A 12,607-nucleotide genomic window follows, 5' to 3' on the forward strand; every position below is an offset into this window, starting at 1 on the left:
AACGATCTGAAAAATAGGAGGAGCATGAACTGGTCTTGAACAACATGAAGAGCATGAAAAGGTGTGAAAAATATGAAGAGCTTAAAAAGGTGTCAAAAATATGAGGAGCACGGAACGGTCTGAAAAATAGGAGAACCACGAAGCTGTGTTGAAAAACATGACAGCATGAAAAGGTGTGAAAAATATGAAGGGCTGCAAAAGTTGTGAAAAATATGAAGAGCATGAAAAGGTCTGAAAAATAGGAGGAGCATGAAGCGCTGTTGAAAAACATGAAGTGCCTGAAAAGTTGTGAAGAATATGAAGAGCTTCAAAAGGTGTCAAAAATATGAGGAGCATGAAATGGACTGAAAAATATGAGGTGCATGAATCGGTCTGATTAATAGGAGGAGCATGAAACGGTGTTGAAAAACATGAAGAGCATTGAAAGGTGTGAAAAATATGAAGAGCTTCAAAAGGTGTCAAAACTGTGAGGATCATGAAATGATCTGAAAGATAGGAGGAGCATGAACCTGTGGTCAGAAACATGAAGAGCCTGAAAAGGTGTGAAATATATGAAGAGCTTCAAAAGGTGTGAAAAATATGAATAGCATCAGAAGGTGTTAAAAATATGAGGAGCATGAAACGGTCTGAAAAATAGGTGGAGCATCAAAATGTGTTGAAAAAAATGAAGATCATGAAAGGTTTGAAAAATATGAAGAGCTTCAAAAGGAGTCAAAAATAGAAGCAGCATGAAACGGTGTTCAAAAACTTGAAGTGCCTGAAAATGTGTGAAAAATATGAAGAGATTTAAAGGTGTCAAAAATATGAGGAACATGAAACGGTCTGAAAAATAGGAGGAGCATGAAGCGGTGTTGAAAAACATGAAGAGCATGAAAAGGTGTGAAAAATATGAAGAGCTTCAAACGGTGTGAAAAATATGAGGAGCATGAAACGGTCTGAAAAATAGGAGGAGCATGAAGCGGTGTTCAAAAACATGAAGAGCCACAAAAGGTGTGAAAAATATGAAGAGCTTTAAAAGGGGTCAAAATATGAGGAGCATGAAACGTTCTGAAAAATAGGAGGATCATGAAACGGTGTTCAAAAACATGAAGAGCCTGAAAAGGTGTGAAAAATATGAAGAGCCTCAAAAAATGTCAAATATATAAGGAGTATGAAATGGTCTCAAAAATAGGAGGAGCAAGAAGCGGTGTTGAAAAACATGAAGAGCCTGAAACCGAGTGAAAAATATGAAGAGCTTCAAAAATGTGAAAAATATGAAGAGCTTCAAAAGGTGTGAAAAATATGAAGAGCTTCAAAAGTTGTCAAAAATGAGATGTGCATGAAACGGACTGAAATATAGGAGGAGCTTGAAGTGATGTTGAAAAACATGAAGAGCCTGAAAATGTGTGAAATATAGGAAGAGCTTCAAAAGGTGTCAAAAATAAGATGAGCATGAAACAGTCTGAAAATAAGAAGGAGCATGAAGCGGTGTTCAGAAACATGAAGAGCCTGAAAAGGTGTGAAAAATATGAGGAGCTTCAAAAGGTGTCAAAATATGAGGAGCAGGAAACGGTCTGAAAAATAGGAGGAGCATGAAGTGCTGTTCAAAATCATGAAGATCCTGGAAAGTTGTGAAAAATATGAAGAGCTTCAAAAGGTGTGAAATACATGAGGAGCATGAAACGGTCTGAAAAATAGGAGGAGCATGAAGCGGTGTAGAAAAACATGAAGAGCCTGAAAATGTGTGAAAAATATGAAGAGCTTCAAAAGCTGTCAAAAATGAGATGAGCATGAAACGGTCTGAAAAGTAGGAGGAGCATGAAGTGGTGTTGACAAACATGAAGAGCCTGAAAACGTGTGAAAAATATGAAGGGCTTCAAAAGGTGTGAAAAATATGAAGAGCTTCCAAAGTTGTCAAAAATATGAGGAGCATGAATCGGTCTCAAAAAATAGGAGAGAGCATGAAGCGGTGTTGAAAAACATGAAGAGCCTGAAAAGGTTTGAAAAATATGACGAGCTTCAAAAGATATAAAAAATATGAGGAGCATGAAACGGTTTGAAAAATACAAGGAGCATGATGTGGTGTTGAAAACATGAAGTGCATAAAAATGTGTGAAAAATATGAAGAGCTTCAAAAGGTGTCAAAAATATGAGGAGCATGTAACGGTCTGAAAATTAGGAGGAGCATGAGGTGGTGTTCAAAAACATGAAGAGCCTGAAAAGCTGTGAAAAATATGAAGAGCATCAAGATTGTCAAAATATGAGGAGCATGAAATGGTCTGAAAAATAGGAGGAGCATGAAACGGTGTTGAAAAACATGAAGATCCTGAAAAAGTGTGAAAAATATGAAGAGCTTCAAAAGGTGTCAAAAATATGAGGAGCATGAAACGGTGTGAAAAATAGGAGGAGAATAAAGCGGTGTTGAAAAACATGAAGAGCCTGAAAAGGTGTGAAAAATATGAAGAGCTTGAAAAGTTGTCAAAAATATGAGGAGCATGAAACAGTCTGAAAAATAGGAGGAGGAGAAGCGGATTTGAAAAACATGAAGAGCCTGAAATGGTGTGATAATTATGAAGCACTTCAAATGGTGTCAAAATTATGGGGAGCATTAAACGGTATGAAAAATAGGAGGAGCTTGAAACCTTGTTGAAAAATATGAAGAGCATGAAAAGGTGTGGAAAAATATGAAGAGCTGCAAAAGGTGTCAAAAATATGAGGAGCATGAAACGGTCTGAAAAATATGAGGAGCATGAAACGGTGTTCAAATTCAAGAAAACCCTGAAAAGGTGTGAAATATATGAAGAGCTTCAAAAGATATCAAAAATAGGAGGAGCAGGAAGCTGTGTAGAAAAACATGAACAGCCTGAAAAGGTGTGAAATATATGAAGAGCTTCAAAACGTGTCAAAAATATGAGGACCATGAAACGGTCTGAAAAATAGGAGGAGCATGAAGCGGTGTTCAAAAACATGAAGAGCCTGAAAAGGTGTGAAATATATGAAGAGCTTCAAAAGGTGTAAAAAATATGAGGAGTTTGAAACGGTCTGAAAAATAAGAGGATCTGGTTTCCTCAGTGTGTATGCCCAGAAGTGGAATTGCTGGGTCATATGGCAGTTCTCTTTCCAGTTTTTTAAGAAATCTCTACACCGTTTTCCATAGCGGCTGTACTAGTGTGCATTCCCACCAAGAGTATAAGAGGGTTCCCTTTTCTCCACTCCCTCTCCAGCATTTATTGCTTGTAGACTTTTGGATAGCAGCCATCCTGACTGGCATGTAATGGTACCTCATTGTGGTTTTGATTTGCATTTCTCTAATAATGAGTGATGTTGAGCATCTTTTCATGTGTTTGTTATCCATCTGTATGTCTTCTTTGGAGAAATGTCTGTTTAGTTCTTTGGCTCATTTTTTATTGGGTCATTTATTTTTCTGGAATTGAGCTGCAGGAGTTGCTTGTATATTTTTGAGATTAATCCTTTGTCTGTTTCTTCATTTGCTATTATTTTCTCCCAATCTGAGGGCTGTCTTTTCACCTTACTTATAGTTTCCTTTGTAGTGCAAAAGCTTTTAAGTTTCATTAGGTCCCATTTGTTTAGTTTTGCTTTTATTTCCAATATTCTGGGAGGTGGGTCATAGAGGATCTTGCTTTGATTTATGTCGGAGAGTGTTTTGCCTATGTTCTCCTCTAGGAGTTTTATAGTTTCTGGTCTTACATTTAGATCTTTAATCCATTTTGAGTTTATTTTTGTGTATGGTGTTAGAAAGTGTTCTAGTTTCATTCTTTTACAAGTGGTTGACCAGTTTTCCCAGCACCACTTGTTAAAGAGGTTGTCTTTTTTCCATTGTATATCCTTGCCTCCTTTGTCAAAGATAAGGTGTCCATAGGTTCGTCTGAAAGAGACACGTGCACCCCAATGTTCATCGCAGCACTGTTTATAATAGCCAGGACATGGAAGCAACCTAGATGCCCGTCAGCAGATGAATGGATAAGAAAGCTGTGGTACATATACACCATGGAATATTACTCAGCCGTTAAAAAGAATTCATTTGAATCAGTCCTAATGAGATGGATGAAGCTGGAGCCCATTTTACAGAGTGAAGTAAGCCAGAAAGATAAAGAACATTACAGCATACTGACACATGTATATGGAATTTAGAAAGGTGACAACGATAACCCTATATGCAGAACAGAAAAAGAGACACAGAAATACAGAACAGACTTTTAAACTTTGTGGGAGAATGTGAGGGTGGGATATTTCAAAAGAACTGCATGTATGCTATCTATGGTGAAACAGATCACCAGCCCAGGTAGGATGCACGAGACAAGTGCTCCGGCTTGGTGCACTGGGAAGACCCAGAGGAATCGGGTGGAGAGGGAGGTGGGAGGGGCAATCGGGACTGGGAATGCATGTAAGTCCATGGCTGATTCATATCAAAGTATGACAAAACCAACTGGAAAAAAAATAAAAATAATTAAAAAAATTAAAAAAAATAACAATAAAAAAAAAATAAGAGGAGCATGAAACGGTGTTCAAAAACATGAAGAGCCTGAAAAGGTGTGGAAATTATGAAGAGCTTCAAAAGGTGTCAAATATATGAGGAGCATAAAACGGTCTGAAAAAAAGGAGGAGTATGAAATGGTGTTGAAAAACATGAAGAGCCTGTAAGGTGTGAAAAAAATGAAGAACTTCAAAAGGTGTCAAAAATATAAGGAGCATGAAACGGCCTGAAAAATAGGAGGAGCATGAAGGGGTGTTCAAAAACGTGAAAAGCCTGAAAAGGTGTGAAAAACATGAAGAGTTTCAAAAGGTGTCAAAAATGAGATGAGCATGAAACGGTCTGAAAAATAGGAGGAGCATGAAGCGGTGTTCAAAAACATGAAGAGCCTGAAAAAGTGTGAAAAATATGAAGAGCTTATAAAATTGTCAAAAATATGAGGAGCATGAAGAGATGTTCAAAAACATGAAGAGGTTATTAAGGTGTGAAAAACATGAAGAGCTATAAAAGGTTTGAAAAATAGGAGGAGCATGAAGCGGTGTTCAAAAACATGAAGAGCCTGAAAAAGTGTGAAAAATATGAAGAGCTTATAAAATTGTCAAAATATGAGGAGCATGAAACGGTCTGAAAAATACGAGCAGCCTGAAACCGTCTGAAAAATAGGAGGAGCATAAAGCGGTGTTCAAAAACATGAAGGGCCTGAAAACGTGTGAAAAATATGAAGAGCTTCAAAAGGAGTCAAAAATATGCGGAGCCTGAAACGATCTGAAAATTAGGAGGAGCATGAAGCGGTGTTGAAAACCATGAAGAGCCGGAAAAGGTGTGAAAAATGTGAAGAGCTTCAAAAGGTGTCAAAAATATGAGGAGCATGAAACGCTCTGAAATATAGGAGGATCATGAAGCGGTGTTGAAAAACATGAAGAGCCTGAAAAGGTGTGATAAATGTGAAGAGCTTCAAAAGGTGTCAAAAATATGAGGAGCATGAAACGGTCTGAAAAATAGGAGGAGCATGAAACGGTGATCAAAAACATGAAGAGTCTGAAAACGTGTGAAAAACATGAAGAGCTTCAAACGGTGTGAAAAATATCAGGAGCATGAAACGGTCTGAAAAAGATGAGGAGCATGAAGTAGTCTTCAAAAACATGTACAGCCTGAAAAGGTGTGAAAAATATGAAGAGCTTCAAAAGGTGTGAAATACATGAGTATCATGAAACGGTATAAAAAATAGGAGGAGCATGAAGCTGTGTTCAAAAACATGAGAGCCTGAAAAGGTGTGCAAAATATGAAGAGGTTTAAAAGGTGTGAAAAATACGAGGAGCATGAAACGGTCTGAAAAATAGGAGGAGCATGAAACGGTGTTCAAAACATGAAGAGCCTGAAATGGTGTGAAAAATATGAAGAGCCGCAAAACGTGTCAAAAATATGAGGAGGATGAAACGGTCTGAAAAATAGGAGGCGCATGAAGCGATGTTGAAAAACTTGAAGAGCCTGAAAACGTGTAAAATATGAAGAGCTTCAAAACGTGTGAAAAATATGAAGAGCTTCAAAAGGTGTCAAAAATGAGATGAGCATGAAACGGTCTGAAAAATAGGAGGAGAATGAAACGGTGTTGAAAAACTTGAAGACCCTGAAAAGCTGTGAAAAATATGAAGAGCTTCAAAAGGTGTGAAAAATATGAAGAGCTTCCAAAGGTGTCAAAAATATGAGGAGCATGAAAAGGTCAGAAAAAGAGGAGGAGCATGAGCGGAGTTGAAAAACATGAAGAGACGGAAAAGGTGTGAAAAATATAAAGAGCTTCAAAAGGTTTGAAAAATAGGAGAAGCATGAAGCGGTTTTCAAAAACATGAAAAGCCTGAAAAGGTGTGAAAAATACGAAGAGCTTCAAAAGGTGTCAAAAATATGACGAGCATGAAAGAGTCTGAAAAATAGGAGCAGCATGAAACGGTGTTCAAAAACATGAAGAGCCTGAAAAGGTGTGAAAAATATGAAGAGCTTGAAAAGGTGTGAATATAGGAGGAGCATGAAGGGGTATTCAAAAACATGATAAGCCTGAAAAGGTGTAAAAAACATGAAGAGTTTCAAAAGGTGTCAAAAATGAGATGAGCATGAAACGGTCTGAAAAATAGGAGGATCATGAAGCGGTGTTCAAAAAGATGAAGAGCCTGAAAAGGTGTGAAAAACATGAAGAGTTTCAAAAGGTGTCAAAAATATGAGGAGCATGAAACGGTCTGACAAAGAGGAGGAGCATAAAGTGGTGTTTAAAAACATGAAGGGCCTGAAAAGGTGTGAACAGTATGAAGAGCTTCAAAAGGTGTCAAAAATGATATGAGCATGAAACGGTCTGAAAAATAGGAGGAGCATGAAGCGGTGTTCAAAAACATGAAGAGCTGAAAAGGTGTGAAAAATATGAAGAGCTTCAAAAGGTGTGAAAAATAAGAGGATCATGAAACGGTCTGAAAAATAGGAGGAGCATGAAGCGGTGTTCAAAACCATGAAGAGCCTGAAAAGTTATGAAAAATATGAAGAGCTTCAAAAAGTGTCAAAAATATGAGGAGCATGAAACGGTCTCAAAAATAGGAGGAGCATGAAGCGGTGTTGAAAAACATGAAGAGCCTGAAAAGGTGTGAAAAATATGAAGAGCTTCCAAAATTGTCAAAAATATGAGGAGCATGAAACGGTTTGAAAAATAGGAGGAGCCTGAAGCAGTCAGAAAAAAAGGAGGACATTGAAACGGTGTTGAAAAACATGAAGAGCCCGAAAACGTGTGAAAAATAGGAGGAGCTTCAAAAGGTGTCAAAAATATGAGGAGCATGAAACGGTCTGAAAAATAGGAGGAGCAAGAAGCGGCGTGCAAAAACAAGAAGAGCCTTAAAAGGTGTGAAAAATATGAAGAGCTTCAAAAGGTGTGAAATACATGAGGAACATTAAACGTTCTGAAAAATAGGAGGAGCATGAAGCGGTGTTGAAAAACATGAAGAGCCTGAAAAGGTGTGAAAAATATGAAGAGCTTCAAAAAGTGTGAAAAATAGGAGGAGCATGAAGCGGTGTTCAAAAACATGAAGAGCCTGAAAAGGTTTGAAAAATATGAAGAGCTTCAAACGGTCTGAAATACATGAGGAGCATGAAACGGTCTGAAAAATAGGAGGAGAATCAAACGGTGTTCAAAAATAAGAAGAGCCTGAAAAGCTGTGAAAAATATGAAGACTTTCAAAAGGTGTCAAAATTATGAGGAGCATGAATCGGTCTGAAAAATAGGAGTAGCATGAAGTGGTGTTCAAAAACATGAAGATCCTGAAAAGGTGTGAAAAATATAGAGCTTCAAAAGGTGTCAAAGATATGAGGAGCATGAAACGGTCTGAAAAATAGGAGGAGCATGAAACGGTGTTCGAAAACACGAACAGCCTGAAAAGTTGTGAAAAATATGAAGAGCTTCAAAAGGTGTCAAAAATATGAGGAGCATGAAAAGGTCTGAAAAATAGGAGGAGCATGAAACGGTGTTCCAAAACATCAATAGCCTGAAAAGGTGTGAAAAATATGAAGAGCATCAAAAGGTGTGAAAAATATCAGGAGCATGAAACGGTCTGAAAAATAGGAGGAGTGTGAAGCGGTGTTCAAAAACATGAAGAGCCTGAGAACGTGTGAAAAATATGAAGAGCTTCAAAAGGTGTGAAATACATGAGAGAAATGAAACTATCTGAAAAATAGGAGGAGCAGGAAGCCGTGTTGAAAAACATGTAGAGCCTGAAAAGGTGTGAAAAATATGAAGAGCTTCTAAAGGTGTCAAAAATAAGAGGAAAATGAAACGGTCTGGAAAATAGGAGGAGCATGAAGTGGTGTTGAATATGATGAAGAGCCTGAAAAGGTGTGAAATATATGAGGAGCTTGAAAATGTGTCAAAAATATGAGGAGCATGAAACGATCTGAAAAATAGGAGGTGCATGAAGTGATGTTGAAAAACATGAAGAGCCTGAAAAGGTGTAAAAAATATGAAGAGCTTCAAAAGGTGTCAAAAATGACATGAGCTTGAAACGGTCTGAAAAATTGGAGGAGCATGAAGCGATGTTGAAAAACATGAAGTCCTGGATAAGTGTGAAAAATATGAAGAGCTTCAAAAGGTGTTAAATATATGAGGAGCAAGAAACGTTCTCAAAAATAGGAGGAGCATGAAGCGGTGTTCAAAACCATGAAGAGCCTGAAAAGGTGTGAAAAATATGAAGAGGTTCAAAAATGTGAAAAATATGAAGAGCTTCAAAGGTGTCAAATATATGAAGAGCTTCAAATGGTGTCCAAATTATGAGGAGCATGAAACGGTCTAAAAAATAGGAGGAGCATGAAGCGGGGTTGAAAAACATGAAGAGTCTGAGAACGTGTGAAAAATATAAAGAGCTTCAAAATGTGTGAAAAATATGAGGAGCTTCAAAATGTGTCAAAAATATGAGGAGCATGAAACGGTCTGAAAAATAGGAGGAGCATGATGCAGTGTTGAAAAATATGAAGAGCCCGAAAACGTGTGAAAAATATGAAGATCTTAAAAAGGTATGAAAAATATGAAGAGCTTCAAAAGTTGTCAAAAAAGAGATGAGCATGAAACGGTCTGAAAAATAGGAGGAGCATGAAATTGTGTTCAAAAAAATGAAGAGCCTGAAAAGGTGTCTAGTATATGAAGATTTCAGAAGGTGTCAAAATATGAGGAGCATGAAAAAGTCTGAAAAATAGGAGGAGCATGAAGTGATGTTGAAAAACATGAAGAGCCTGAAAACGTGTGAAAAATAGGAGGAGCTTCAAAAGGTGTCAAAAATATGAGGAGCATGAAACGGTCTGAAAAATAGGAGGAGCAAGAAGCGGCGTGCAAAAACATGAAGAGCCTGAAAAGGTGTGAAAAATATGAAGAGCTTCAAAAGGTGTGAAAAATGAAAGGAGCATGAAACGGTATGAAAAATAGAAGGAGCATGAAGTGGTGTTGAAAAAAAAGAAGAGCCTGAAAATGTGTGAAAAATATGAAGAGCTTCAAAAGGTGTGAAATATAGGAGGAGCATGAAGCGGTGTTCAAAAACATGAAGAGCCTGAAAAGGATTGAAAAATATGAAGAGCTTCAAACGGTCTGAAGTACATGAGGAGCATGAAACGGTCTGAAAAATAGGAGGAGAATCAAACGGTGTTCAAAAATAAGAAGAGCCTGAAAAGCTGTGAAAAATATGAAGACCTTCAAAAGGTGTCAAAATTATGAGGAGCATGAATCGGTCTGAAAAATAGGAGTAGCATGAAGCGGTGTTCAAAAACATGAAGATCCTGAAAAGGTGTGAAAAATATAGAGCTTCAAAAGGTGTCAAAGATATGAGGAGCATGAAACGGTCTGAAAAATAGGAGGAGCATGAAACGGTGTTCAAAAACATGAACAGCCTGAAAAGTTGTGAAAAATATGAAGAGCTTCAAAAGGTGTCAAAAATATGAGGAGCATGAAAAGGTCTGAAAAATAGGAGGAGCATGAAACGGTGTTCCAAAACATGAATAGCCTGAAAAGGTGTGAAAAATATGAAGAGCATCAAAAGGTGTGAAAAATATGAGGAGCATGAAACGGTCTGAAAAATAGGAGGAGCATGAAGCGGTGTTCAAAAACATGAAGAGCCTGAGAACGTGTGAAAAATATGAAGAGCTGCAAAAGGTGTGAAATACATGAGGAGCATGAAACGATCTGAAAAATAGGAGGTGCACGAAGTGGTGTTGAAAAACATGAAAAACCTGAAAATGTGTGAAAAATATGAAGAGCTTCAAAAGGTGTCAAAAATGAAATGAGCTTGAAACGGTCTGAAAAATTGGAGGAGCATGAAGCGATGTTGAAAAACATGAAGAGCCTGAAAAAGTGTGAAAATTATGAAGAGCTTCAAAAGGTGTTAAATATATGAGGAGCAAGAAACGGTCTGAAAAATAGGAGGTGCATGAAGTGGTGTTGAAAAACATGAAAAGGTGTGAAAAATATGAAGAGCTTCAAAAGGTGTCAAAAATATGAGGAGCATGAAACGATCTGAAAAATAGGAGAATCATGCAGTGGTGTTGAAAAACATGAACAGCCTGAAAAGGTGTGTAAAATATGAAGAGCTTGATAAGGTGTCATAAATATGAGGAGCATGAAACGGTCGGAAAAATAGGAGGAGCATGAAGCGGTGTTCAAAAACATGAAGCGCCTGAAAAGGTGTGAAAAATATGAAGAGCTTCAAAAGATGTCAAAAATATGAGGAGTATGAAACGGTCTGAAAAATAGGAGGAACATGAAGCGGTGTTCAAAAACATGAAGAGACTGAAAAGTTGTGAAAAATATCAAGAGCTTCAAAAAGTGTCAAAAATATGAGGAGCATGAAACGGTCTGAAAAATAGGAGGAGCATGAAGCGGTGTTGAAAAATATGAAGAGACTGAAAAGGTGTGAAAAATATGAAGAGCTTCAAAAAGTGTCAAAAATATGAGGAGCAAGAAACGGTCTGAAAAATAGGAGAATCATGCAGCGGTGTTGAAAACTATAAACAGCCTGAAAAAGTGTGAAAAATATGAAGAGCTTCAAAAGGTGTCAAAAATATGAGTATAATGAAACGATCTGAAAAATAGGAGAAGCATAAAGCGGTGTTCAAAAATATGAAGAGCCTGAGAACGTGTGAAAAATAAGAAGAGCTTCAAAAGGTGTGAAAAATGAAAGGAGCATGAAATGGTATGAAAAATAGAAGGAGCATGAAGTGGTGTTGAAAAAAAAGAAGAGCCTGAAAATGTGTGAAAAATATGAAGAGCTTCAAAAGGTGTGAAATACATGAGGAACATTAAACGTTCTGAAACATAGGAGGAGCAAGAAGGGGTGTTGAAAAACATGAAGAGCCTGAAAAAGTGTGAAAAATATGAAGAGCTTCAAAAGATGTGGAAAAATATGAAGAGCTTCAAAAGGTGTCAAAAATATGAGGAGCATGAAACCGTCTGAAAAATAGGAGGAGCATGAAGCGGTGTTGAAAAACATGAAGAGCCTGAAAAGGTGTGAAAAATATGAAGAGCTTCAAAAGGTGTCAAAAATATGAGAAGCATGAAACAGTCTGAACAATAGGAGGATTATTAAACGGTGTCACAAAACATGAAGAGCCTGAAAATGTGTGAAAAATATGAAGAGCTTCAAAAAGCGTGAAATACATGAGGAGGATTAAACGGTTTGAAAAATAGGAGGAGCATGAAGCGGTGCTGAAAAACATGAAGAGCCTGAAAAGGTGTAAAAAATATGAAGAGCTTCAAAAGGTGTGAAAAATATGAAGAGTTTCAAAAGTTGTCAAAAATTAGATGAGCATGAAACGGTCTGAAAAATAGGAGGAGCATGAAGCGGTGTTGAAAAACATGAAGAGCCTGAAAAGGTGTGAAAAATATGAAGAGCCTCAAAAGGTGTCAAAATTATGTGGAGTATGAAACGGTCTGAACATAGGAGGAGCATGAAGCCATGTTCAAAACATGAAGAGCCTGAAATGGTGTGAAAAGTATGAAGAGCTTCAAAAAGTGTCAAAAATATGAGGAGCATGAAACTGTCTGAAAAATAAGAGGAGCATGAAGCGGTGTTGAAAAACATGAAGAGCCTGAAAACGTGTGAAAAATATGAAGAGCTTCAAAAGGTGTGAAAAATATGAAGAGCTTCAAAAGGAGTCAAAAATGACATGAGTCTGAAACGGTTTGAAAAATAGGACGAGCATGAAGTGGTGTTCAAAACATGAAGAGCCTGAAAAGGTGTGAAAAATATGAAGAGCTTCAAAAGGTGTGAAATACATGAGGAGCATGAAACTCTCTGAAAAATAGAAGGAGCATGAAGTGGTGTTCAAAAACATGAAGAGCCTGAAAAGGTTTGAAAAATATGAAGAGCTTCAAAAGGTGTGAAAAATATGAAGAGCTTCAAAAGGTGTCAAAAATTAGATGAGCATGAAACGGTCTGAAAAATAGGAGGAGCATGAAGTGGTGTTGAAAAAAATGAAGAGCCTGAAAAGGTTTGAAAAATATGAAAAGCTTCAAAAGGTGTCAAAAATATGAGGAGCATGAAACTGTCTCAAAAATAGGAGGAGCATGAAGTGGTGTTCAAAAACAAGAAGAGCCTGAAAAGGTGTGAAAAATATGAAGAGCTTCAAAAG

The sequence above is a fragment of the Dama dama genome, unplaced genomic scaffold, assembly GCF_033118175.1.
Source record: "Dama dama isolate Ldn47 unplaced genomic scaffold, ASM3311817v1 ptg000080l, whole genome shotgun sequence".
NCBI classification, from domain to species: domain Eukaryota; kingdom Metazoa; phylum Chordata; class Mammalia; order Artiodactyla; family Cervidae; genus Dama; species Dama dama.